General features: G+C 50.0%; 1 long non-coding RNA gene across 3 annotated transcripts in view; it reads right to left on the bottom strand.

Moving 5' to 3' along the window:
* The window catches only part of LOC110353763 (uncharacterized), a 315,225-nt gene that overhangs the window by 79,955 nt on the left and 207,734 nt on the right, over window positions 1–27,536 (bottom strand). For 2 of the 3 annotated variants that reach the window (XR_011810360.1, XR_011810362.1), the window contains one exon: window positions 9,737–9,844. This is a non-coding gene — a long non-coding RNA (uncharacterized lncRNA). Of the gene's footprint in view, window positions 1–9,736; window positions 9,845–16,607; window positions 16,668–16,771; window positions 16,875–27,536 lie in introns of those variants that run through there. The other variant, XR_011810361.1, reaches the window with a different exon arrangement.

Below are 27,536 nucleotides of genomic sequence, written 5' to 3'. Positions count from 1 at the left end.
AACAGTCATTAGAGGCCTGATCCAGAGCCTGTTGAAGTTGGTCAAGTCGGGCCCTCATTGACCCCGACACACTCTAGACAACACCCTTCCACACCTTCCCCTCACTTCTGAGTGAACAAGGCAGTCATCTTTATAACCTAATCAAAAATAGCAGTGGGATCTCTGGAAGAGTAGACAGGCATTCAGACAGGCTAACTTTGTTCAGGGAATCTGATCTTTTCAGATCTCTCATGTTGGTAGAAAGAAGGTACCTTCCAGAAAGGTGTGTGTAGTCTCAGCAAAGCCTATGAGATCTACCTGCACTGGATGAGAGGAAGACAAGACCTCTGTGTTTGGAGAGCTATTGTGATAAGGATACAGGGAAGACACAGGCCAGAGAGCACAGAAGAGTCAGAGAGCCTCTTCTGATGGCACTGCTCTAAGTACTGCTATATATCATTTGCTGAATATTAATGTGGCTGGCAAGTTAGTATCTGACTATCAACATGACCTTATATCCACAGTCTAACCTTCCTGCTGCTGTGCCTTGGAGGCTGAGTCCCATACCCATCTTTGGGTACTTTATCTACAAGTAGACTGCACACAATGCTCTGACCTGCAGGGACAGGCTGGTGCAAGTGAATGCCTCTCACTGCTCTCTGAAAGAGCAGAGGTTCATCTTCACTTTCAATAAAGAAAGGGAGACATTGGAATTTGCAGTGTCAAAATTTCACAGAAATCCTTACAGTCTAACAGTTTGCTAAGAAGAGAACTATCCACAAAGAAAGGGAAAGAGGAAGGTCCTTCAAAGGGAGCAATGGCAATGGAGACAAATCCCACTGACTCTTGGTTGTTCCTCCTGTGAATTAAGCTGAAACAAAAGCAGCAGAAATCCCCGTAAGGGACAGCTGCCACTGGTCAGGTCTTCTGCTGAAAGGAGTATTGGCTGTTGGTATGTCATTGAAAATGCACACTTTGCTAGCATGCATTTCCCACTTCTCTTCAAGTGTTTTCTTTTTCTTTTTTTTTTTTTAACTCTATATTTGTGCTCCACAAGGCACCTGGTTCCTCTGCTCTGCAGCTCCAGATCCCTTTTGGCTTGTCAGCAAACTGGACTCTTTTCTCCTCACCCTCATCTGTCTCCCTTTACTTTACTCTTTGTACTGCTCAGACATGCATCTCTGCTTGTTTTTCTAACACCCAAGTTCCACTTACCTAAATCACAAAACCCTCTCCACCTTAAAGCCACTAGAACCAGCATTTTTCTGCTTTGTCTGTTAACAGATCTTCTTAATTTGATTTCCGTTCCCGCCTGGTTTCTCCACCTCTGTCCCAACCATCTCCAACATGTGCTGCCCTCCCATATCCAACCCATTCTTTTTCATCCCCCAGTCTCTCACCTCCCGGACTCCTTTGTCTCACACATCCCACGCTTACGGTTCACCTTATGAAGGCAAACTGATCTTCTACCCAATTCACTCTGTAAATATGTCCTCTGCTTCTCTTCCTCTTCCCCTTTTTATCTTCAATTCCCATTGTCTTTTATACTTTCTACAGTCCCTGCCTTATTATCTTACCAACCTATTGCTTCCTCCTCTACATAGCCCGCTCTACAATTAAGTGCCCTATTTCCCTGCATCACATCTAATCTGAGACTCATCTCATGAAGGAAGTGAGCATATTTTACATGAAGTTTGGACAGTGCCTTGTCTATGCACAGTGCTTCAAGCCATTGTTATTAACACACTGGTAACACAGATACCACCTCAGCTCCAGGTATCCCCGAGTCACCGATTGCTGTGCTGTCAGTGACTGGAGGCACCAGAGGCAGAGCAGGACAGCTGATGGGGCAGGCACAGCTGACACAGGTTGCTGCAAGCTGTTACACTGGAAACAGGAGCTACCTCAGCTCACATCCTAACTACCCCAAGCCCCAGCAGTAAAGCTGTATAGTGTCACAGTACAGAGTGACACAGAGCAACTATCTTGCAAATTAAAATATTGACTGCCTGCTGAGGAAAATGCGTTTCAGACCCTGACACAGGTTCCATGGATGACCTTGGTCAATGCATATGACATGCTTGGGAGTCCATCCTCACACAAAGGAGGACCACAATCCTTCATCTGCTTCTTGGCATTGTGCAGACAGGATAACAGATGTCCTCTGGGGCAGGTCCAGTCTCCAGCATCCACATGTGGTTCACACTCTTCTTCCACAAGGCAGCCTCTTTGCTCCCTTTGGATTTTTTCAGGTGTTTCCCTGACCCCAGATCCTTGGGGGTCTTCCTTAAGGTACAACATGAGCTTTGCTGTTTCCCAGAAGTCCTCTTCCCCTCTTTCTGCAGTATATACAGTAATCCTCTTCCTTCCCCTTTTTGTCAGGCTGGCCATATATTCTCCTTCAAATCACCATCCAACCAAAGCCCTGGGTCTAGTCTAGGTTCTGGCCCACACACCCTGATGCAATGGGATTTTTATTTTTATTTTGACAACCTGGAATTCTTGCTGAAGAATCCTCACTCTCCCTTCCAGAATTAAGCTTTCTTCATCTCCTGCTGTGCCCGTGTTTGTGGTGTGCAGGAAGATTTCCCACCTCAGGCATAGTTACTAGTCTCCTTCCTGGCACTGGATAGGGAGTACAGCTAGACAGCTGCTTCCATCGTCTTGATGGCTGGTGCACATACAAAGCCTTTGGAGTCGTGTACTTCCTCGTTCCCCCAGAGAGCAAAGTTTCTTGCACAGCTGAAAATTAACTTCTGGGGTTGCACTTAGTCACTTCTTCCTAAATGGCCTGCAAAGCAGCTCTGGAAGCAAAGTATTGCACTCCAGGGATCCCATGACCAACCTTGCCCAGGCACTCCTCGAGACAAAAGAAGGGGAGAAGAGCAAGAGGAAGGGATGAACGAGGAGAATGGCAGTCCTGGACAAAGAATAAGTTTCTGAGAAGGGAAAAAAGAAGGAATGAGAATGAGAAGGGAGTGAAGGAGAGAAAAAGGAATGAAGGGAGAGAGGGAGCAGCAATAATAAGGTCATTTGTTACAGGAGCTACTCCTAGTCTGTGTGTATGTAACACAATTTGAGCTAATTGTATTGCCCTCACTTTGGGGACGCTGCTGTCTGTCTCTGAAGCTTTTTCTAATTTCCCCCCTTAATGTACGATTTCAGAATCTTTCATTCTAATGATTTTAATGCAATCAGCAAAACTATGCATGTAATTGTCTTTGGCACGGCACTCGCTGGAGTGGCACTCAGGGACAGCTCCCTGAACCCAGGACTCCGGCAGGAGAATGCAAAACAGGCCTGTTTTCAATCACCGCGGCAGAAGGCAGCCGGCAACGTCTGCGAAAGGCTGCCGAAAAAAAACATTTGTCGGAAGACAATGACAAAAAAGGGGGTCTCAGCTCGGTGCTATTCAGAGACAATTTGTAAGCACGGCTGTTGAAGTCGATCCAAAGGCTCCGGAACAGCTGGAGCTTTGCAGTGATTGATAAGTGCGCCCAGGAGAACTTCATTTCTGCCTGAATGAAGACAAAAGCCCCGCGATGCTGGGCGGATGGGTAATGTCACTATCATTAAGTAGTGAGAGTGGATATGCCAGACCTTCAGATGGGGACACAGTCAGGGCTACGAGGAGAGGTCAGGGCACCCTCCCTTCCTTCCCATCACCGCCAGCTCTTTCCCCTCCCTGACTCCCCCTCCCCACACACACACTTTCAGCACACACACACCCTTTGCTAATTGTAATGCCAGTATAATAAAGTTCCCCTGGCTCGTGAGTACCACAACACAGGTCTCAGTCTCCCCTTCCTGGCAGCTGTGTACCCGCTCCTTCCAGCCCTGCTAGGGCTGTTCTACCAAAGGAGGCTCCAGGCCACGCGGATGCACCTTGTCCAGGGACAGTGTGGCTGTTGCTCATGGTCCCATAGTCAGAAGACATCAGCCTTCAAAGCCACCTCCAGGACCAAAAAGTGGGTGATTCCCAACCAGAGGCTCCTCATCTCCTTGTTTCCTTCCCCATATTGCTCAGCAGCCCCTCCTGACACATCAAACCTGCATTTCAGAAGCCAAGTCCAGCTGAAATTTTTGGACAACCCTGTGAGAACAGTCTCAGCACAGAAGAAAGCATGAGGTACACAAAGCTGATGGCAACGGAACTGACCTGACATCTACGTGCCTTGCACAGCATCTCACCTGCCTTGAGGCTTGCCTGGTATGGGATGTTTGCTGACACTTTTTTCCCTGCAGTTACCAGATCTCACACACAATACTAAGTGTGAAGCGTATTATAGCCTTAGCTCTTGGAGACCCATGAGTAGACGAGAATTTCAGCTTTAGCTTTGTGCTTTTGTCATGGGGAACAGCGAGTTGGAAAATACAACCCAAGTACATTCTGCAGGTTCTGAAGAAGTCAAAACTAAGAGACTCATTACTCAATTGCACTTGGTTCTGCCTATACCAAGTCAAAAATCAAAAGCCATCTACTCAGTTTCAACATATTCCATAATTATGACACTGGACACCTTTGTAGCACCATTGGGAATTAGCAGTGCACCACAGAAGCCATCAGAAAAAAGACCACAGCAAGGGTGATACCCATGCAGGAAGGGAAACAAACTACTTGAAATTGCTCCAAGCTTGTCTCTCAAATCCCCAGAGGATCTAACAGCCCCCATCTCAAACACGTGCACTTTCCACTCCAAGTACTGAACCTACCTCTTTCCTCCTGTTGTCAATGGTCAGCAATGCCACACACAAGACAAAGACCTCTTCCAAACACCACACAATCTTTGCTTCAGAGAAAACAGATGAGGAGCTTCAAGAGAGTCAGGTGAAGTTGGTGTGGGACCTCTTCCAGGCTTGTTGCTGATCCAGACCAAATCACACCCACTTTTCCCACTGCTCCACCTTTGAGAGCTCTGCAGTGCAGTGTCCTGGCTGCTGTTCGGCTGTGGAGCACCTACAGCCTGATCTGGGGCTCTGCCCTGCTCCAGCAGCAACATTCCCAAGGGTCCCTACTGCCTATCAGTGCCTAAATTCCTGCCACATCACCACACCACGCCAGAAGCCTTAAAGCAAAGTTAAACACAAGCAGAAACTCCTGCTATCAAACTAGGGCAACACCTGTGCCACAGAGCAGACCCGTATGAACCTCTAGAAGCTCCATCTCCCCCCGTGGTGCCCATAACCTTCACAGACAAGCTGCCTGGAGGGAGGGAGCTGAGAGGTCTGGAGATGTGCTCCTTTGCAGAAGGGGCTCTCTAGCAACCAACTCCTCAGCCAGCATCTTGCTCTCCGCAGGGTGAGGGAGTGGCGCAGGCCAGCAGGAAAGCCGGCCCTTTGGCCTGCGGCTGCTGTCTGTACACATCGCTCTGAACCTCTGTGTTCAGCACCATCCTTGCCAAAGCCCCCCCAGGATATGCACGTTGCTCCCCCCCCTTGCTATCTCACCCTCCTGCCCCCCCAGCTAACAGCTACACAGAGCACTGTGGTGTGGGGGGGGTTGAGGTCCTCCCTGAGCTGGCACCCCTACCAGGCACGGCTCTCGTAGCATCCCTAGGGCACAGGGGTCACAGCAGACTTTCTGGAGAGGAGAACAGATGCTCCCAAAGATCGTGATGGTCCCCACCACACACAGAAGGCACAGGATGTCCCAGCAGCTTACAGCTCCTCTCCTCCACTGAGCAATGCCACTTCAGCCTCTAACCCTCCACACTGCAGACAGATGCGATGGTACAAGAGCATCTGCTAAAGGCGGAGATGTCTTTTTTCAGGACCTGCACATTCAGCACTGTTATCAGCAACACATCAGAGCTTTAGCAGTGAGCAGAAGCAAGATACCAGGCTTTAATGAACTAATCTGGGCCTGCAGAGACTTTGTTCCAACTAAGTAAAGACTCCCCAAGCCTCCACTCAAGCCCCATCAGACCTAAGCCTCCAGCAACGTGACTGTGAGCTGCAATATCGTGCTCCCCATGCGACACTCCAGCTCTTGCTGCTACCAGGCTCCAACTTGCAGAAGGAGGATCCATAAGGAGGAGGAGAAGAAATTGCCCAAGCGTCTCACTTGAGCAATGTTACAGGGACAGGCGGGAGTGGTCCCTGCTTTTAGACCCACACAGGTACAGCCTCTGTGCCCACTGCAGGAACACAGGTAAGAACCAAAAGCAGTCCCAACACCTCAGAGCTCAGTTCAGATCCAGACCCAAATGGCAGGGGTGCTTGGTGCTGGCGAGTTTGTGCACCTCCCTGCCCAAAGCCATGGCAGGAGGGCAAAGCAGGACCCCAAATCTCCTCCAGCGTGCCTCCGTCCCTGCCCTGATCTGTGGGATAATAAATAGTGATCAGTCTTGACAGAGAGCATCCAAGTGCCTGGCGTGCTGTGGAAGGTGAGGGCAAGGCAGGCTGCTGCAGGAGTGATCCCTGGCCTGCCTCTCGAGATGACCCCAGAGAATTCACACTGCCCGCTCCCTCCTCTTGAAAGGTGATAACAAAGGTGTGAGTTTCTAAGCCTGACTGGCTCATAGAGTTAAAACCCAGTGAACCTGACCAGATCAGTGATAAAGCCAGAGCTGTGCTGAATTGGTCATTCTCTTGCTCTCTCCTTCTCTTGCCTGACCCCTCTTTTGCATGGTTCAGAGAATCGGCAAAACTCCCTGACACAGAAACTGGAAGACACTCGATCTGTCGGTAACAATTTTCAGCGGCTTTGATGGGAGCAGGCAGAGCACAGGGAGGCTAAGAAAGGGAAAGTGAAGAAAAAAAGGAAAAGCATTTCTCCTGCCTCCCGTTCTCCTCGCTTCCTGTCACTCACTCATTTTTCCTTTGGCTTTCCCGGTGCTCCGAGAGCATCTGTTCTTTGCTGATGGAGAGATAAAGCAGCCCATGAGCTGCAGGAGGCATCCCAAACTGTGTCATAAAACAGAATAATTCATCAGAGAGGAAAGACTGTCTGCACACAGATGAACTTTCTTATTTTAAGCCCTTTCTCTTGAAGAGTTCTGGTCCCCTATTCAGGCCTGGGGCTGCCTGCACTGACACAGAGACCTGGAGCAGGTAGGAAGGCCAGTGCAGAAGGCTGTACTAAGCACACGGGGCCCAGCTTTCATCACAACAAAACCAGACCTTCACATTGCCATACAAGCTGCACCTTTAGATAACTTTCACCCTTTGAAGGGTCAGTGCTTGAAAACAAACCACCTGTACAGAGACGGGATGGAAGAGCACCAGAGGAGAAATAGCAAGGTTTACAGCAGCAAAAACGTGCAGGAAGCACTTGGCTACTGAATCGCAGTGAGTCAGGTTCCTACATTTAGCCCAGGCACCACCTACCTGAGATAGCAGCAGGATGACAATGGGGTGATAACCACCATGAAGCCTTCTCCTTCAAAAGACAGATCGCATCTGGCTCAGAGTCTATGTAGTATTTCATGGCTAGATGAGACCATGATTTTTGCACCCTCCGCCCTTTCTCTTGGCACAGACAAACTCACAAGGAAAGCTTTACTCCTCCATGGTGGAAACCCCACCAGTGTGTTAACAGCAGGAAAGGGTCCCAGGGTTGAAGAAAGGGCTGAAATCTAACTTTGGAAGTGATCAGTGCAGGAGTTTCTCTCCCCATCCAGCTCTTGGCAGTGCCACAATCAAGCTTCCATGGTGCCCACCCTCCCTAGATCCCAGCATTGTGGCACATCAGCAAAAGGAAACCCTAGAGGTGAAGTTGCCCTCCCTGAGACTGTTGATCCAGAGCTGTGCCAAAGGCAGCTGTTTGTTCCCTCCTCCAGAGACAATTGCTTGTGCTTGAGACACTGCTGCTGCTCTCAGATCTGGCACTTAGGTCTGCTGCAGGCACCCTGCCCATGTCCCAGGAGAGCCACGAAAGGGCCTCAGGTGTTTGGTGACTTACCCCCAGCTAGCCAGAGAGCAGCGACCATCATCCCACTGCCGGGCCAGGTGCTGCACACCAACACGCCCAGTGGCAGTGCAGCCGCAGCCCGGCACCCATTGTCAGACTGCTTATGCTGGCGCTCTGACACTGCCCACCACCACCACACCAGCTCTGGGCTTATCCCACCACGGCCATTTGAAATGAGCAGTCAAGGAGCTGGATGCCAAGGATAAATAAGGTTTCTACTGATACTGCTTCCACAGCAGGATCCTAGAAAATTTAGCTGACCTTTGTTAAATAAGCTCAATGGGTCCCTTGAGATACAGTGAATTACTGGGAGCCACGCAATGAATATCTGCCCCGAGCCACAGCCTGCAGAAAGGTTTTTCCTGTGCAAGAGGCTGCAAGCCATCTCTGGGCAACATATTTCTTTTATGTAAAGGGGAGTAGGGCACCCCAACTTACTGCCAAGGAAGCGAGTTGTGCCCTATCTATAAAACCACTCAAGGGTACAGGAGGGTGCACCAGTGAAGCTTTCGAATTGTGGCTCAGGAAACTTCCCAGCAAGAAGGCTGAGTGGCCAACAGAAAGCTGAGCAGGGATAGCCCCTTCAGAGGGAACTAAACTAGGACAGTTTCCAACTGGCCAAGATGTGTCCAGCATCACATTTCTGGGCATCCACAATTGCTCCCGGTGTCATTACTGCTTCTTTTCACAACATCAGAGAGCAAGAAGGAACAGGGACGGGAGAAATGAGATCAGAAATTATTTTCTTCTTGTCCTCCTTTAAGTAACCCATGGTTAAGTGTTTAGACAGATATCTGGATTGCCCCTTCATGGCAAATTGAAAAAACATCTGCTTCAGGTTGGTTTGAGTTCCCTTGGTTTTTCTGTTCCCTCCCCCCTCACCCCCCCAATTTTGACTTCTCAAAAGTTTTAACTGAAACAGCTCACTGTTTCTAGCATCCATAAAAACATGAACATTTTAATTTTTGAAACCTATTTCAGTGGCCCCAAGGGGCCACCTCATTTCAGTGAGGTGGGGGGAGGCCAGGGCAGGAACAGGGATGGCTAGAGAAAGAGGATCATTCATTGTGGCTGAACAAGCACAATTCCATTTGCCAGGCTCTGAAATGAGAAACTCGTTGCTGATGAAATGAAAAAAAGGAAAGAGCTCCTGTCATTTTTCTCCTTTTCTCCACCCCAAGTCTTTCTTTCCTTTTTCTCCCCCTGCAACCCCCCCATGCCTTCCAAACAGGCTCTCTGGAGATGAAGGAGGAGATGCGCAAAAAGGCCGGTGTCTCAGGGGGAACCCACACCTCTCTCAATATTCAGAATATTAGATGTGAGATGACAGAGGAGTTATCAATCTTATTTTGATAGAACGAGGAGTTTCATTTGTTAGCGCAGGATGTGAAAGAGGCCTTTCAGAGACATTCACTGACTTTTCAAAACACATTTTACCACTGGAGCTTTGTGACTGCTCATTGTACGCAGTGTCCAAAGGGGAGCCACATCCACACCTGCCAGCCTGTCCTAGGGTAGAGAGCAGGGGAGGTGCAGACAGGCAGAAGCACACACAGTGGCAGTGGTGCTGTGCAGAGTGATGGCCAGCTCTTAGCTGGTGGAAAGCCTTATACCCTACTTCACTTGGCCTGTAACATCTGATGATGCAGCCCAAAAGATGTAAGGAAGTCAACCAGAACCTCTAATGACACCAGTGACTACAGCATCTGTGAAGCCAACTGGGCTTAATCCTTTCCCTTAACTGCAGACTCACCCCAAGCCCTCTTTCCATCAGCACTTCCTCACCTCCCTAATCCTAGTGCACCCAGAGAGAAGCCTGAGCAAGGACAGGAGATGATCACATACCACACACAGCCATCCGGAGAACTGGGTCCTGACTGACCACAGAGCAGCAGCAGAGCTGGGATTAGGCTCCAATGGGACCAGTGGGAAACAAGGCTGTTAGGGCAGCTCCTGGGGGAAGAAAAATAAATACTGTCAGCATTAAAAAGTTTCCAAGTGAAAGACAAGTCAACTACCTAAAGAGCAGAGACAGGGCAGGACTACTCACTGGTAAAGAAAGATAGCAGCGTTGTGGGCCATGGGCTGCGAGTTATGTATTCTGTTTCATGCGGTTTTCTGGCTTCTTGTCAATCCTGCTGTTTATCAGGCTGGCATTTCTAACCCTTCCCTATTTTCTGTACTGTGTGATCCACAGCCCCCAAGCTTGTGCATTGTCCCCTTTTCGGGGAACCAGAAGGGACAGGTTTCAGTCTTCTCCTAATTCATCTCTTTACACTGCCTGATTTTTCCTAAGCATCAGCAGTTGTATTTGGGGCTGAACCAGCAACTGTGTGACCCAGTTCTCTCTTCACTTGCTACTAACTAGTGTGAATTGCACACAGATCAGATATATACAGGCTCCAGAAACCTGCAACAGACATGGGAGTTGCTCTGACCAACATTTTCAAGCCTTAAAGATAAAGGTTTGACTTCTAAGTGAGCATTTACTAGTACTGAGAACATTCTGCTACTCAAAACTTAGCATAAGCAGCACACCCATTCAGGGGTAGGATAAAAACACGGATACCGCAAAATCCAAGGTTAGGTGTTGAATATTTAAGAACCAGCTGGAGGAGATAAGTAAAACTCCCTTGTTTTCCAGGGAGCTACACTGATGTAAGCTAACTAAAGGTTCAGGCCTCCAAGTTTCATTCAGACAAGTTGGAAATGCTGGACTGCTGCTGTTTCCTGCAGAGCCAGCATATCGCAACGAGGTGCTGTTGTTTATGACAGACCACTGTGCAGGAAAAATCTCCCAGTCTCAGACGTGGCCTTTCCATCAGAGGTCACCAAAAAGTCATCAGTGATTTCATCAGATATCAGCCAACTCAATTGCCCTTACGTGCACACATAGCAGTAACACCGTACGGGTCACACTCATTTCCTTGTGTGAGTCAGTCACTCTGAGCCCAAGGCCACCAGTTAGGAGAAAGAAAGATCGCCTGAGATCCTGAATTAGATTTCTGCCTTGGCTCAGATCTCGCTCCCAGAAACATGCCTACTAAGTGATTACAAGAATTATACACCCAGTGTAGTGTTACAGGAGGCTGTCCAAGGGAGCTGTACTGCAACAGCAGAGATCAGCGCGGTCCCGCCAACACCCCAGCATCTCAACACCAGTTGTGGACCTGCTCCGACATCTGCACCCCACAAATTTGGCTACTGTCTGAAGTCAGCATCAGAAAGACAAAGAGATGAAAGAGTAATACAGACATTTCCCACAGAGAAAACACTTGTTCTAGCTGTCAATGATTTACAGGGTCACGTTGTTCTTTGTTGACAGATTTTATTATTTATCATATTCATTGCTGGTGCTCTAAGGAGCCCCACATGCAGGAGCTCGGGCTGCGTATTGCAAGGTGCTGCACAAGTACAGAAAGCTGCCAGGGAGATAAAGGCACCTGAGTCCTGCCAGCTGCTGCCACTGCAGAAGATGCTGCAGATTCACAGCAGGACGTAAAAGAGGCGGTAGGGGGAAGATGGCAGGTGTCCAGAGTGCCAGAACATTTCTCAGCTCAGCACAGAACAAAAAGATTCTTTTCACTCCATCAAGTTTATAGAGTTAAGTTCACAAATGCTAAATGCTTGCATCATTTTTAATGCTTTCTTACTGGCCACAAGGCTATCAAAATGCAGAGGAACTGCCTGCGCAGCCAGAATCCTGAACAGGAGATTACCCAATAATAATAATTATTATTGGTATTATTATTACAGATTTATACAAGCTACCTCCATCAAGAGAGTATTGTATGCCCCTTGTGAAATAACATTTACTTTGCTCCTTAAAGACAAATTAGAGGCTTTACAGGTTTAAAATATATATATATACACACACTGGTAAGCTACTCTAAAGCAGTGGGGGAAGGCAGCAGCCTACAGCAAACACACACAGATGTACCTGCTAAGTCTGCAGTCACCTTTCCCATGGTGTAAATCAGGAGCAACCTTCCTGGAGTCATAGCACCAGATACTCCACTAATACAGATCAGTGCAGCTCACTGGCTTCATACGAACACCCCACAGCCACAATACAGGCACGACTGGGCAGTCAGGCCCATCTGGGCTCAGCCCATGCCCGTATGCTGTTGTTCATTCAAAGGCTGACCTCAGCACCCAGCAGCTCCCGTGAAGTCCCCACTCCACTACAGTGTGCACTGAGCAGTGCCAACACACTGCTCCTGCTTCAACAGCTTGCAGTGCAGGGATTGAAACCAGGTATATTCTGGATGTGTTCTCAGGTGATAAAAACACCACCAAATCTCCGAATCTTACGGTGAGCCCATACAGGCCCATATTTTCCTTCAAGCCTCAGCTCCTACCTAGTGAGTTTGAGATCTTCCAGAAAAAGGCTTCTCATCCCTAAAGCAGCCTCACAACCCAGACCTTCAGGCTGGTCTTTCTGCCCACTTCTGGCCTCCATCTGCACCCTCAGCACACGGCATATCAGCTACTGCCAGGGTTAGCTCTCAATCCTGTGGGTGCCTGATCAGTCTAGAACTAACTAGAAGCCTGAAGAGCAAAACAGCAGAAGCAAAGACTGGGCAACAAAACACAACTACAACCCTGATGAGCCAGAATTGACACAAACTCTGCTCAGAGAGATTTCAGTGTGTCTCAAGTTGGAGTCAGAATTACCAACTCAACTTGCACATTTATTTTACTTACTTATTATTCAGGACTAAAGAAGTCACTTATCTCTGGCAGGAAAAAAGTGAAGTGAAATACCAACACACTGGGAAAGTAAATAAGTGTACCACTGCTCCGAGACAGCAGTGTGGGAGCTTTATAACACAGCTGGCAATCAGAGCCCAGGAGATGGACAGTGTCTCCTCGCTGCTCTCATATGTCATTTGTGAGTGTTAGTTTAGTTAAAGGGAGTAAGCTCCAAGTAAGCCGCCAAGATCCCCACCTCAAAGACTTCCAGGAGGTTCTCAGAAGAGCTTCAGGGCCGTGTCCCACAGTGCCTGTGCCAGAAGGATCCTCCAGGATCTCCTTCCACCTCTGATTCTTTCATCCCACAAAATTGCAGAGTAGATGAGGTTGGAAAGGACCCCAGGAGACCATCTAGCCCAGCCTCCCGCTCAAACCAAGGCCAGGAGGAGGTTGCTCGGGGCTGCATCCTGTCAGGTTTTGAGTGTCACCGAAGACAGAGACTCCACGACATCTCTGACAACCTCCTCCTGTGTTTGAGCACCCTACAAAATGATTATCACCCTACAAAATGATTGGTCACTTATCACAACTGATCTCATTCAAGGGGCTACCTGGCCGCTCCATTTGGGGCCTACTTTTTCCACTTAGCCTCCTGCCAGCACTTCTCTGGTTAAAGGAAAAGCAGAAAGTTAAAGAGCAGCAACAGCTGCTCCGGTGTCTTCCCCAGATGTTCAGTGATGTTCAGCCCGTTAACAGTTTGAGAAATCATTCGTCAGCAAAGGTTTTGCTGCCTTGCAGGCTTATCTCTGAAACAAGATGGTACTTACAGGAGAACCTGCTCTCACCCTGCCACGCTCAGTACCTAGAAGCCCCTTGTCATTTCATAACCCAGCAGACTGTTCTGTCTTTGGGATGCAGAAGTTACTCAATGCCATGAAGGACATGGATGCGAAGAGGCTCCCACACCTGTTAAAGCCACCTGCCTGCACTCACAGAAGTCAGGCTGAGTGTTTCACAAACAGAAGTTAGCCCAGACTCCCTGGGTCCCATGCCCCAGCACACCTCCCCGCTGCCTCCTGGATTACCACACAATTACCATTATGGTTCTCTGCTACGGGGCGTGATTGCAGACGTCAGTGCAAGGGAGAAGTGCAACAACCGAGTGTCAATGTTGAGATCAGGGCACGGCCACCAGCAGGGCGGAGCAGAGCAGCTCACAGCCCAAATCACAGCCGGTCAAATTACAAGCAGCAAGGGGCAGCCTGGGCAGGCCCGTGTTAGGACCTCTTAACACCCGGTCTCAAGGACTTGGAACTGAACCACCGTGACAAGAGCTAATTGCCAGAGGGATACAGTCAGGACCAATTACAAGTGTTAACTGCCAATTAAAATGACAGGGCCAATATCAGGGCCACTGCAGAGATCAATTATGGGATTACAGCAAAGGCCCGTACAGAGATGAGAACAAAGCCCACCTGCAGCCACACACAGAAACCCAGGTAAGGAGCTTCCAGGAGTGGAAGATGACTTTCCCTTGAGGCAGCTGTTAGGCAGAGGCACAGTGTCCAAACACCAACCTGAATGAGGTTCAGTGAAGCTCAGGAAACCAGGCTGATTCACCCCAGCTGGAGTTTCAGCCTGGAGGTCTTCAGTGTTGGTAGGAGTGGTGTAAGGAGACCTTCCTTCTCCCCAGTGTTACCAGTCTGGTCATAACGAGCTACCAAACTGCATCTACAGAGGGCTCCCCAGTAAGGAGCAGGGAGCACAGCTCCACCAGCTCTGAGGAACCAGCCAGGTGTGAGATCCACACCTCCACCACCACTTCGCTAGTATTAACGCCAGTGAAACCAGGATCACAGATTTCAAGCTCAGCCTTGCTCCCTCCATGCATAATTACCTGCCCAGCCATTACACAGGGCATGAAGGGGCTTCCCAGACCCCTGCTAAGGCCTCCAGGTGTTTCAGTGCAGTGGAGCTTTGAATAACCTTTGGGTTTTGCTTCCATTTGCAGAGCCCACACATTGTGCTTAGGGCCTGGGCCACCTGGTGAGCTCACACAGACCTTCTCCATACACGTTGAAGGCATCTAGCCCACAGACAGATGGTACACAAAAACCATCCCTCCTGTGCCCTCTAAGACCACCTAGGGCAGGAGGGTGGGCACAACATGAGGCAGTCAGGCAGAGAAGCCATGCTGGAGTGGAGGCACGCACATGCAGATTTCCCCAGGGCCTGAACTTTGATTTGTTAGAAGGAAAATGCCTGGGATCGTATCTACTTAAATGCAAAGCCCTGTTCCAGGTATAATCTCCCCTACTACCAGCTTAGCCCAGGATTGCTACATGCCCATGCAGACTGACCACAGCCACCTTTGGGGTAGGACACACAGCACTCCAGACTTCCACATGCGGAAGAGACCGTGATTCCCTACACACTAGCCCCAGAAAGGCTAGATTTTGTAGCACTGAATACCAGAGGCTGCTCAGATCTCTTTGGGGCTGCAGGACCCACAGCAACAGGGAAATTAGCTGCAGTTTGGCAGCACACCTGCACCTACAGCACAACCAGGAGGACACCAAGACCCCATCCCACAAGGCCTGGCTCCTTACCAGGCAGCCACCATCACACAGCTCAGCATGCAAGCTATGCCCCAGCTCTATGCCCCGGGCTGGGGAACGATGCCTCCCCCACCAGCTGGAGGAGATTCCCCACATGCCATGCCTTGCTGAGGCAGCCAGTCAGCACTGCGCTACCTTCCCAGCTCACCTCCGAGAGGCTGCTGCAAACCCAAAGAGACATTATCTTACCTGCCACCGTGTTACCTCCTTGACTGCCAGCAACGGCAAAGGGACTGGTGAAAAATGCTGTAAATTAATTAACATCAGACCTCTTGTAGCTGTTTGTTACTGTAAACAAACATTTTAATATGCAGTAATTAATTAAATCTGCCATGCTGTCCCCCTCCTCCCATTGATCTTTCTTCAGCTTTTCTTCTGCTCTGCCTCATCTTTTTCGCTTGGTGAAACAGATCACTTGCAAACAGAGACACTGCTTTCCCAGTGGTCCAACAGCAGCGACCCAATTCAAAGAGATCACTTTCCTCTTCTTAATCAAATGCCATTTCCTTTTTTTTGCCCATGCATACTGGTTTCTTCTCCTCCTGTGCACATTCATTTCTCTCTCTGACAATTTCCTTCCTATTTATCAAACCCAAATATGAAGCTGAATATAAAACAAAGTTTTTGGTAAGGATTTAAACAATGCCCCAGCACTTCCCAAGTTGTCACCCATACCAAAGACTTTTATCAGATGATGTATCTTGGCCCTGTCTACTTTCCTCCGGCAGAACCTTTCCAATCCCATCCCACCACATCTCTAAACTATTTTATTCTCTCATCTCTAAGCAGAGCCCAAAGCAGAACCCCAAGTTCCCCCGGCAGCCATAGGCAAGCTGCATACACTGCTCAGCCAAAACACATTTCCCAGCTACGTTTCCCTGGCAGCTCCAGCTTATATTTGGTGATACATTTACAGCCCCACAGTAATACTGCTCTGTATTTTACCTTTTCCCATCCCTAAAGATTAACAGAAGCCAACTGTAACCCTACGATTTCTGCAAAGCTGCAGAGAGAGCCCTGCAGCCCCTGCCCAGACAGAAAGCTTTCTGACAGACGTGGTCACTTGGAACCTGGAGGGCTAGTGTTGGGCTCTACGGCCAAACCAGGGGTAAGAGAAAGAACAGCATGCCAGTTGGTGCAGAGCTGAAAATGCATGGCAGAAGGCAAGCAGCTACTGTTAGGAGACCTGGGAAAGGAGAAATTCTACTGCTGACAAGGGACATCTCCAACTAACCAGGAAAAGGATGATTTAAGTAAAAGAACTGTAGCTACAACTGAATAAAAAATCAGCCCAGCACTCCAGTTACGGTGGGTTGAAAAGCATCACTGAGGAGGAGCAGGGCTGCTCCACAGCAGCAGATTAGCTAGGAAGCAAAGCCAGCCACAGCACAGGCAACACTCACCAACTAGAGCAGGCTCCCAACATCCAAACAACATTACCAGAGTGGGGTCCATCAGTGTTCCTGGACAAGACAGAGTGTTGGATTAGGTTCAGTGTCCTTCCAGGGAGCCCAGCCAGGAGCAGCATGAGATGGTGCTGCCAACAGCACTCTGAACCAAGCTACACCTCAGTCTGAGATCCTTCCACAGGACAGGGCTGAGGAGAAGCACCCCCAACCAACAGAGAAAGGGCCAGGGGTGGGATGTGATGAAAGCTCCCAGGCCAATGGGCAGAGGGTGTGTGGGTGGGAGGCGCAGGTGAGGCCCATCAGGCCGCTCAGGTGCAGGGGCCGGCGCAGGGCCTTGCCTGCAGCATCCCCTCCTGTCACGGGTGGCTTTGCCCTGCACAGCCAGCTGCCTCCCATGGCTCCATATGGGGCTGCTCAGGGGCAGGAATACAGCACTTCAGGGGACTGCAACCTAGTATGCAACCAAGGCATGAGCATGGAAGAGGGACGTGATGTGGGGGACTCCAAGGATGTTTAGGCCACTTTCTTCTCCCGGTTTCACTGCAAATATCCATCCATTCCAACTAGTCCTGGCCCAGTCCTGGTTCTACTTCACATTTTCAACTTACCATTTCCATGCACCCAAAATAAGGGTAATATTTGAATGCCAAGAGTGCGTGGTGTCATTGGGTGAGGACCAGGTCTGCAGGGCCCCATAGAGGTGTCTCTATACGTGCATACAGATGGAGGTGTGTGCACGAAAAGGAATTCATGTACAAGTACACTCGTGTAATAAATGCTATGGCAACGCATGCTGTTTGAGGGATGACTGTCCTCATCCAGAGGCTGTACCATCGCCACCTTTGTGCAGCATCTCCCAAGACGTTTTATAAATGTTCAGTGGCAGCTTACTGCCACAGAAATAGCTGCTGGTTTGGGTGGAACTAAGCCAGCCCTGCGTGAAGTGGGAGGCAGCTGGGGCAGAAATGAATTACAGTTCCCCGTCTGTGCTGGGTTATACTGGAGCACGGAGAAGTTGTCTTTCCAGGCAACCAAAGCCATCACCCAAAGAACTGGGCCAAGGCCAGGAGCTCTGAGGTCCTTTCTGCTGTCTTAATCACTTGGTGTGACCCTTGTTCCCTCCAGGGAACAGGATTTCCACGGCCCAAACACTTCGCACGCAGGAGATCGCTGGCTCCAGTCCATGGCTGGGGAGCACTCCCCAGCCTCCACAAGGCTGCCATTTGTGCGGCTCCTAGGGTGGCCCGGTGCCTTTCAGATCATGGGTTTCAGCACAAAAGCTGGCTTCAGCGAAGCCAACCAGAGCCGTGAGTACCCGGCACCTCTCAGGAGCAAGCCCCGCATTTGCAGTTTTATTATCCATTTTTCTTTTAATGTCCTGCACACTTGAGAAACCCTGTGTGAGAGTCAGAATGAGAGAGAGGGAAAAAGAGAGAGCGAGGGAGAAAGAGAGCTCATCATGCCCATAAAAGGGACAGATTCTGATTAGCTGAAGTTATAAAAATGATTTATACTTGCAAACATTATTTCTACTTGTATTGTTTGCCTGCGAGCGTTAACATCACGTCATGGACACTGTAGCCAGACTCAGGCATCCCTTGAGACGGGACAGATGGCTAACGTCCCCTTCCCATCAAAGAAACCCCCCAGTGCAGAATTGGGGTGACCAGAAGAAAGACTTTGCTCTGGCTCTTGGCACTTCCAAGCCTCGCGGGAACATTCATCCTAGCGCAGCCAAACCAGCGTCCCAGGCACCGAGAAGAGCACTCCTGATGTCAGCTCCTTCCCCTCTCTGCTTGGCATTTCCTGAGCAGGAGAAGCACGCTGAGTCCTGCCTATATTGTGTGCTTTCCCCGCCTCCTGCCAGCCCAGATCTGGGTTTATTTCCTCATCCGTGATTATTGTAAAGAGGAGCAGAATGAAATGCAGATGCAAAACATGCTCGTAAGAATTTCCTCTCTCTCTCTCCCCCATCTGCCAGAGAATAGATTTTAATCTTTAATCCATGAGCAATCAGCGAACACTAGCGAATTGCAAATTACAGATGTTTTACTGTCTTTGGCATTTTTAGCTTCCTCGCTTCCCCACTGCCACTCAGTGTCTTTCTCACATCCTCCCCTCTTCTGCATTCATCGAATGCCACGCGCCATCACCAAAACCATATGACACTGTCATCATTTGGTAATTAAACCTTTACTCACTTTAAATACGCAAAGCTGGCTGGGGTAAGCAGCACTTAACCCTTTCCTGACAGGCTCTGCGCGTATCTGGAATGAAGGGAAGGGGGATGGTGGACAGAACGGGAGGTAAGGGGAAGCCCGAAGTTTGAAACCGTGTCCAAGTACTGAGGGCTCTCTTTCAAAGCACCCCTGCTCTCAGAGAGGCCAGAAGAGATGGAAAAGGCTTCTTCCCATTCACCTTGTTGTCTGAGTGTAGGGCAGCACTGGAGGAGAAGAAGCCAGTCCCTGCTGCAGGACACGCCAGGGGCTGCTGGAAGACACCAGGCCCCTGCCAAAAACGCTCTAAGCTGCACCCCACTTTGCACCGAGCACTTACGGACTGAGCCCTGGCTGTGTCAGGTTGCTGACTGGCACGAGCTGTCCCACTCTGAGGGCCCCGGGTTGATGCTTTGCTGCTCAGAAGGAGGCCTCCCAGGTGAATCGAGTGCAGGGGCAATGTGTGAGACGTGGCAGCATGGGCAGCCCCTCAGGAGGGGCGGCAAGGAGGCTTGTAACCACCCTGCCTTTCTGCTCAGCCCCCGAGCAGGGGCAGTACAGCTGGGCCCTAGTGTGGACATAGTCTCACTTAGTTCCTTGAAGTACATTTCAGCTGCAAAGGACAGGGAAGAACTTCTCTACTGCCTCAATCACAAGCTTACGGAGGAGACAAAGCACAGCACAACGTGACCCCAGCAAGAGCTGCTGTGGGGGCACGGCTCTTGTCCTAGGGTTGCTTCCAGCAGGGTGACAGCAACTCCTGATCACTGCCATCCTTCATCGAAGGAATCCCAGACAAACCTGACACAGAGAGAGTGAGATGTGGCAAGGAGGGAGGTGGAGAGGGAGGGAAAGAGAAAGAGGGGGGGAGAGGAAGGTGGCTGCAATTATTTTGCCATAGATTGGCGGGGCCTGCTTTCCCTGTAAGAAGAATGCAACATTTGGGGAAACATAAATAACAGTTGACAAGAGACGGCACCGCAGAGACAGGCAGTAATTGTTTCACCTCCCTCTGTGCCCTGTCCACTGCAGGCTCCCAAGGAACTACCTTTGTATCTTAGCTCGAGGCAGCAGCTCAGGGCCCCTCTGGACCAGGAACAGCAAGAGCCTTAATCATTTTCTACAAGTTTGTCAATTTAACAAGTGTTTGCCCAAGGGGCACCTGTCTTCCTGCCTGCCTCTATTCCTCTCTCTGCTTGTTTGTTTGTGAGCTAGAGCATTCTGGCTGCTATCACCAGCACACCAGCTTCACACAGCCTGGCTCTAAGCAGGATGTGGCCAATACTGGAAGCAGCGTGGTTAACCCCACTTCCAAAGGTTACTCACCGGTATCGTCTCCACTTTCTGCCTTCATCTCTTCTTTCCTCCACCTCTCCCCGACATGAACAGGGGCTCCAACAGACACAGCAGTGCTGCTCCCTCCCTCTGTCCCTGGCTGCCTCCCTGCTCTGCAGGCTGAGCTTACCCCAGGGCAGCTGGAGGTGAGCCCAGCAGAGGGCTGAGCACTGGAAACGCTGCCTTTCAGCCAAGCCCCCGCAGGACCTGGGGCAACACCAGGGAGCTCCGCTTCATCCCATCCTTTTGGAGCAGCACCCTTATAACGAACAGCTCATCCTTACAGCAGAGAGAAGCTTAAGACTTGTCCCACAGCAACAGCAGCTGTGAGAGCATCGTAGTGTCCAACCAAACTTGGCTGTAGTCCTCTGGATACCCAGCCCATCTATACCCTACCTTTCCAGCACTACAGCTTCAGTTATGGCTGATAAAGTCACTCCACTAATAAGGGAAGATTGACTGCAAAACAATCTGTGCTCCTGGTGTTGCTTTGCCTGTGGAGCTGGGCAGGCAGAGCTCAGGCAACAGGACATAACCACAGCCAGGCAGCAACAGGAATCCAAGAAACCTCCCGGCCCCTACCAGTGATTTTTACAGAGGCTGGCCTGGAGCTTTGCGCTCAGGTCTGACTGTCAGTGGTTACAAGGGGAGGCTTGCCTGGACCATGATCCATTTGAGAAAGGAAAGCAAAGGAACTTGGCTGCTTGGGTTGACAGCAGGCAGGTTACATCTCACAGAAACCATATGAAAGTCTCAAGTCGGATGGAAAATCTTCCAGGATGCCCACTTGTTGGCTTTTCTTGATCTTTGAGATGGTGAAACAATGATGCTTTGCAAAAGCCAGAAGCACTACAACAGCTACTGTTGGGATTGTTACCTCTGAGGAGGTATCAGTGTGAATAACAATGAGCCACAGATCCCAATGTTTCACTTCAGCTGCGGGAAGCCTACAGCTGACAGCAGAATTTGTCTCTGTAAGCAGCCCCGTGCTCTCTCCATGCCTGGAACTGCATCACAGCCTCTCCAAGACTCACTGCCCCTGGGCCCTTCACATGCCAGCAGTGGTTTATAATCTCAGCCTCCTCTCCACTGGCAGGCAGGACTTTAAGAAAAATGGGTGCAAAACCCAGGAAATGCGCGTCCTTATTAATCACTGTTAGGGCTGACAGGGGGGAGCCGAGTCTTGGAGCATATCCAGGTGCAGCAAGGAGGGAGTGGGAACTGGAAAGGCCACTTCCCAAACAGCAAACACAGCCCCAGAACAGAGCCCGGGGTGACTCAGATGCAATCAGAGAAGCTGAAGTATGTTCACAGGTTCCTTTTAATCCGACACAAAGATGGACAGGACCAAAGGAGACATCCTGGGGCATTTTCCACCTGCTGCGTGCCAAAGTTGGAGCACGTTTTTCTCTGCAGTGTTCCTCTCTGCGTGTCACTGCTAGGAGAGACCTGAGCAGGATGGAGCAGGGATGGGATATGCACTCCTTCAGCAGTGACCATAAAGAATCCACCAGTGTGGAAATAATGGGGAGATCAGAGGAGGTTTTAGGAGATGGATCTGATTACCCCTGCTCAGTCCTTTCCAAAGAATAGGAACCCATCTCCAGGCTGCCTCCTGGCAGCCTCAGCTGTCCCCTGTAGCCAGGCTTTGACCAGGTACTTCCCACCAAAAGTATTCTCAGGATCTGCTTTCAATTTTTCCCAGGCCAAAGTAGGTGGGGTTACATGGGAAGACCCCAGAGGGAGCAACAGGTTGGTTAAGAGCTGCAGGGAGCAACGAGACTTTGCTCCTGGAGCTCTTTGTTGGAAAGAGCAGGACAGGAAAACAGTTGGAAGCATTTAATGTGGCACGTGAGATGAGAAACTCCTAATCAGAGCATGCTAGGGGAAGCAATACAAGCCACTTCCCTTCTCAGTGCCTTTTTTTCTCCTCTCAGCCTTTCCCCCGTTGCCTTCAGGCTGCACGTGCTGTGTGCATTTGTGCAGCACCTTGCACACAGTTGTGCTGGCCTCTGCTGGGCTGCCGGGGCTCACAGCAGTCCTGATGATAAACTCCCTTGGCAGAAAGTGCGCAGGGGAAATGGTGAAAAGTCTAGAACACAAATGAACTTGTATCGGTATTGAGGGGAAGGCAAATAAAAGTCCAGCAGTACTGTAGTAGCCTCGAGAAAAGGGCCTGGCAAACTCCTCGCAGGAAAGCAACAGCAGATGGGCTTGCACAGAGCACCGTCACGTGGGCTGAAACCTGGCCGATGGCCCGTAAAGCAAAGGTAAGGTAACACAGTAATGATCAGCACAGGGGAGGGAATAGCTGAATTTGGTGTCAGGCCAATTCACAGGTTTATTAATGATATGGAGCAACACATACCGAGCACAGCAGCGGATGACACCAAATCCTCTCATCTGTTAGCTCAGCAGCAGTGGCAGGGCCAAGCTAAGACTCTCCACTCATTTTTTGCCTATGGTCTGATAGACAAGGTCTTCAACCACAGCTATGACCATGGCACCCAGGATTCGTTGATCACTTCCCTTTCAAGTACAAAATAAACTTCTGCCTGCTCAGCATCCAAGAGGGCAAGGCATCAATCCGTCCAGCAAAGCTGAAGGCAAGCTCATGTGCCGGGAGTTACACGAGTGGTTGATGGTTAAATCACACTACACTTAATCATGATAAAATCCCAATGTGAAAGCAGATGGGGCATGAACACCAGCTATACCATAACAACTGCCCACAGGTGCTTTCTAATACCCAGGAAATTCATGCTAGCTTAGTCCTAATCTTTTTTTTTTTTTTTTCTTTTTGGGCAGGGTGGGGGCAGAGTTTGCCCTTGATGACTTTGCCCTTGGTGTAGAGTGCTTCAGGACAAGGCATGCACAGAAAGTGCCTGAAACAGCCAATATTCAAGGCATTCCCAAAGCCAGCTCACCCCGTGGTAACCCATTTGGTTGAACCCTGAGCAGCCACTGATGAGACTGTGCCTCTTCCTGCTACTCACACCGGATATTTGTACCAACAGGACCAGGCGCTCCCAGAAAGTGACTCAGGCTGGTTGCCAGGACCTGTGCAATCAGCACTTTAATTAGCTTGGCTGTAGGTCTGCGGCAAACACATGCCAGTCACGGAGCAGGCAGATACCCTCCCACACCACTCCAGTGGCATCAGAGAAGCCAGCCAGAAGAACAACAAGAAGGTGGCTCTTCAGCAAGCAGATGGGAAAGTCGGGTTAGAAAAGGCAGGGAGCTAGCCCTCGGGTGCAATATACAAGTCCCATGAGCAAAGAGGGGTTCAGTTCATGAATGGGGGAAAGAAAAAAGGCACTGAAAACAGAAGAAGGTCTTACTAGATGTACTGGGAGTGAAGCAAGCAAGAGTCAATTTGCAGGTCATGTGGAGTTGCCCCAAGAGAGGGGACGGAAGCACTGGAATTATTTATGTCACTTCAAATTGCCTGGATAAGGCATCTGATTACACATGGTCAAGAATAAGCCACTGGCGACGTCTGGGGGACTGCCAAAGGACCAACCCGTATTCCCCAGACAGGAGTGGTTCCTACCAGGACACAGCTGATGACATGCCCACCTCTCCCAGGGCTCTGCTCAGCAGGCAGCAACGTGGTCAAGTGCAGGCAGAGCAATACTTAGGGCTCCTTGCAGGCTCCTGAATCACTATTGGGAAGTTTGGCTCATCATCAGCCCCTGATGTGAGTTCCTTCCTTTGCCCAAGCAGACTGCTGATTAACTAGGAATTAAGCTGGCATGAGACAAGAGCTTGTTGATGTCTCTATAATGCTTCAGCTGATAGACAAAAATAACTTTCATGTTGTCTATTCTGCTTCATCTTCTGCAAGCTTGTCTCATACTGCCAGACTGCCAGCCGAGGTCCTGCCGGTCCCGCCGTCCTGCGCTAGCTCTCGGCAGGAGGAGAAGCACAGCTCGCCACGCAGACACGGCCAGCCACCTGCAGACATACGAATTCACGCGTGTCCCCGCACATTCCCGCTCACAGCTGACATGAGTGCCCAGCCCACCTGCATACTGACATCCACCAGCGGCTGGGGGATGCCCAGGTGTGTCCATAGCATGCACACAGAAACACTCTCACCTCCCTCCCAGGCACAAGCACGTCAGTGAAAAGGTGTGCACACATTTGGAGATGCTCCTGCTTGAAGGGATACATTCCTTATAGACACTCACTGCCCAACCATTCACACACATCTCAGCACAGACACCAGTAGCAAATCCCGTACCCTCCAGGCAAATATTTGCTTATTCATGTATAAGCTGTGCATACAACATGCTTACTTTGCCATGCCTGCAAAACACTGTTTTTCTGCAAGGCTACAGGAAAATACTTTTTAGTCACATTCATGTATATGTGTGAAGGAACCTCTCTGAGAACCTCTCTGAGCCACTGACAATTTTGTAGGAAAGGGAAGAATTGTTCTTTATTTAAGAACAAATCCTTGTCTTTTCACAATGCATTATTGTGGCAGCAACATGGAGCAGTTTTAAACTGCAGATCTTTGCCCTAACCTGCATTGCTATCGCTGCTGCTTGTGCTGCAGCAGCACCGGGTGCCAGGCGATGGAGCAGGAGCTGTGCAGGGTGATCCTGGTTCTAAAGAGTTTACAGCCAGCATCCGAATTGCTCGGAGCCCCATGCCACATGCACGTTTCAGGGGGGCTAAGAGCGGTGCACGAAGCAGTTCACAGGCAGCCCAGGTGGGTCCCCATGGCACCGTGTCTCCATCAATACAACCACTGACGTGAATTTGAATTCCACCTACTCAGAATGATTTTCTCTCTCCGAAGCCAATCTTTCTGCCAGGTGTTTCTCAGACCCTTTCTGACAGCAGTTTTCCTCAGCAGAGGGCCACACAGCGCCTGAGCCCGGCCAGGAGCCCGAGGAGACAGAGTCAGGCAGAGCAGAGAGGGGGCCAGAATGTGGCTAAAAGGCGTGAATGGGGTCCAGCTTCAATGCACGGCCAGTGTGGGGCATCCTTCAGGCACCAGAACTGCCCGAGGGAGCCAGGCCCAAGGGGGCCATGTGCCCACCCAGAGACAAAGCGGGGCCCGGCCTGGGCTGAAGCAGAGCCCCTGAGTGTGGCTCGGGGCTGCGGGGCCTGGGGGCTCTGGGCAAGGCTGGTGGGGCCATGGATGCCCATTCCCTCAGGGGAAAGCAGGTTTGTCCAAAAAGGATGTGACCAGCAAAAGGTCCAAGCCCTGTTCAGAGTAGAGCCGAGCCATTTTGTTAAAAAGTCCCTCACTAAATTAGCAATAAGGTAATTCCCAGCTCCATCGCTGCCTTCCTTTGTGTCTTGCAGCCACTTCTGCTTTTGCTCCTCACCAGCAGCATGGAAATACCATTATCCCCCCTGCCTGCTGATCTGCTCTGTACTAGTGCTGAAAGGCATTTTCTGAAAAGCATCCCACGAGGTTCTCAGATAGGTGCTTTGAAGAAGAATAATTCTTTCCTAAACCAAGATTTTACAGCAAAGACTATCTTGTATTACGTCTTCGCCTCACAAGGTGACACCAGAGTATTAACTAATTAAATAATAACATTTCTGTTAAAATAATCTGTCCCCCCTGCACATTTTCACTTTTTTTTTTTTTTTTTTTAGATAAACTTGCATGTGCTGGACCTGTTCACTTTCAAAAAAAAAAAAATAGTAACACTAACAAAGTTATAATTCTTGTTCTAAATAGTATAGCTGGAAAATAAGAAAATCAGTCGCTTCCTGCATTTTGGTTCCAGATTATGATTTAACCCTGAAGCGTGTGAATTAATGTGATTGCCCAGTTGTAGAAATCTAAAAGGAAAACCATCTTTATAGTGTGAGATGACCAGAAAGCTTGTTTTGTGTTTTCAAAGAAGCAAGCTGTTTTGTTTAATAAAACATACAAGACTACCATTGCAGTCCCCACATGTTGTAATAATCACAAGCAAGTTACGGCCTGAGATACCAGCAGACAGTAAACTTTGCATCCTTTCTGCTGAGGTGTGAGTGAAAAAGAACCCTTGCGATTCTATTAGGCCAAAAACACACTTCTGCAAACACGTGAAAGCCGGGAGCTGTGTGCCGTCACTCAGTCCCAGGAGCCAGGCCTGAGAGACACCGTCAGGATGAGTGGGAACAGTCCCTGCGGTAGGCGCGAGGCCAGGCTACGAGGCCAAGCCCCGCGCTGACTCACAACCCCTCCGATGCTTCACTCAACGCGAGACCCAGGCCGAGCCTGGGAACAAAGTTCTTAAATGCTAACAACGACCGAGGGAAATAACAACATCCAATCCATGTTCAAAACGTGCTCCCTGAGCTAAAGGGCACTTGGTTCATTACTGCGGCGTGATTCTTTTTGCTGCTGGGTGTTGATCATTTGTGCTTGCAAGTCTAATTCATTTGTAAGGGCATCCAGAGACTGGGGAGTTTTGGGGGGTAATTTCCAGTCTTATTTCCATCTGAAGGTGCCCACAGCCATGGCTTGGGCACCTGCAGCCAGGCTGAGGGCAACAGAAAGCAGGGAGCATGTGCCGAGCTCGGCTGACCGAGGCACCAGGTCTTGCTCCGAGGCTGCTGCCCTGCGGGGCGGCTGGGTCAGCCCACGGGGAGAGCGGGTGCCCAGCTTTCCCTCCCGGTGGGCAGCTCTGAGAAGGCTGCCAGCTCACGCCTGCAGCTCGGCCCATTTCAGCACAAGCAAGGGCTGGGGGGGGCACAGGGCTCCCCCCGTCCATCCAACGCAGCTGGGCAAGCAGCAGGCCCAGCCCAGGCTTCATGGCCCAGGGCAGAGGGCTGGGGACTCCCCCTCCCCGAAACGGGAAGCCGAAATAAAAGGCAGAGGGAGCCTTGTGTGTGTTTTTATTATTATTATTTCTGATTAAAGAGGAATTCATTTCATCTTTGCCTCCTGCCAGGGGCTGAGGTGCCGCCATTGAGGTTAACGGTGCGGAAGAATACAAAAAAATTTCATTGAGGAGGATTATAAAAGTTACTAGCTGGAACATTAACAGAAGAGTAACTTGTAAAAAATGCAATATTACAATATTCACAAGGACGGTAGAGCGTGGTAAAGCTATAAAATTCAACATTAAAATCTTCTACAGCCTAGATAACCTAGTTAACAAACATTGTATTGGAACTACTTTTTTTTTTTACTTTTTTTTTTTTTTTCCACGGGGCCGGGGGTGGCGGGGCCAGGCAGGGGGTGACAGGGCCCGGTCCCCCCCCAGCCACACGTAGAGCTGCAAGGCCACCCCCACGGGGAGCCGCTGCGGCCCCCGCTTCAGCGCTGATGAACTTTTTGTCATTAGCAAAGCGCGGGAAACGATTTGTCTGAGCCAAACCCGCAACCAGGAAGCGTCGATTCGTTTCATTT

Source organism: Anas platyrhynchos, chromosome 6 (assembly GCF_047663525.1).
Source record: "Anas platyrhynchos isolate ZD024472 breed Pekin duck chromosome 6, IASCAAS_PekinDuck_T2T, whole genome shotgun sequence".
NCBI classification, from domain to species: Eukaryota; Metazoa; Chordata; class Aves; order Anseriformes; family Anatidae; genus Anas; species Anas platyrhynchos.
This window is presented reverse-complemented; position numbering and strand designations above follow the sequence as displayed.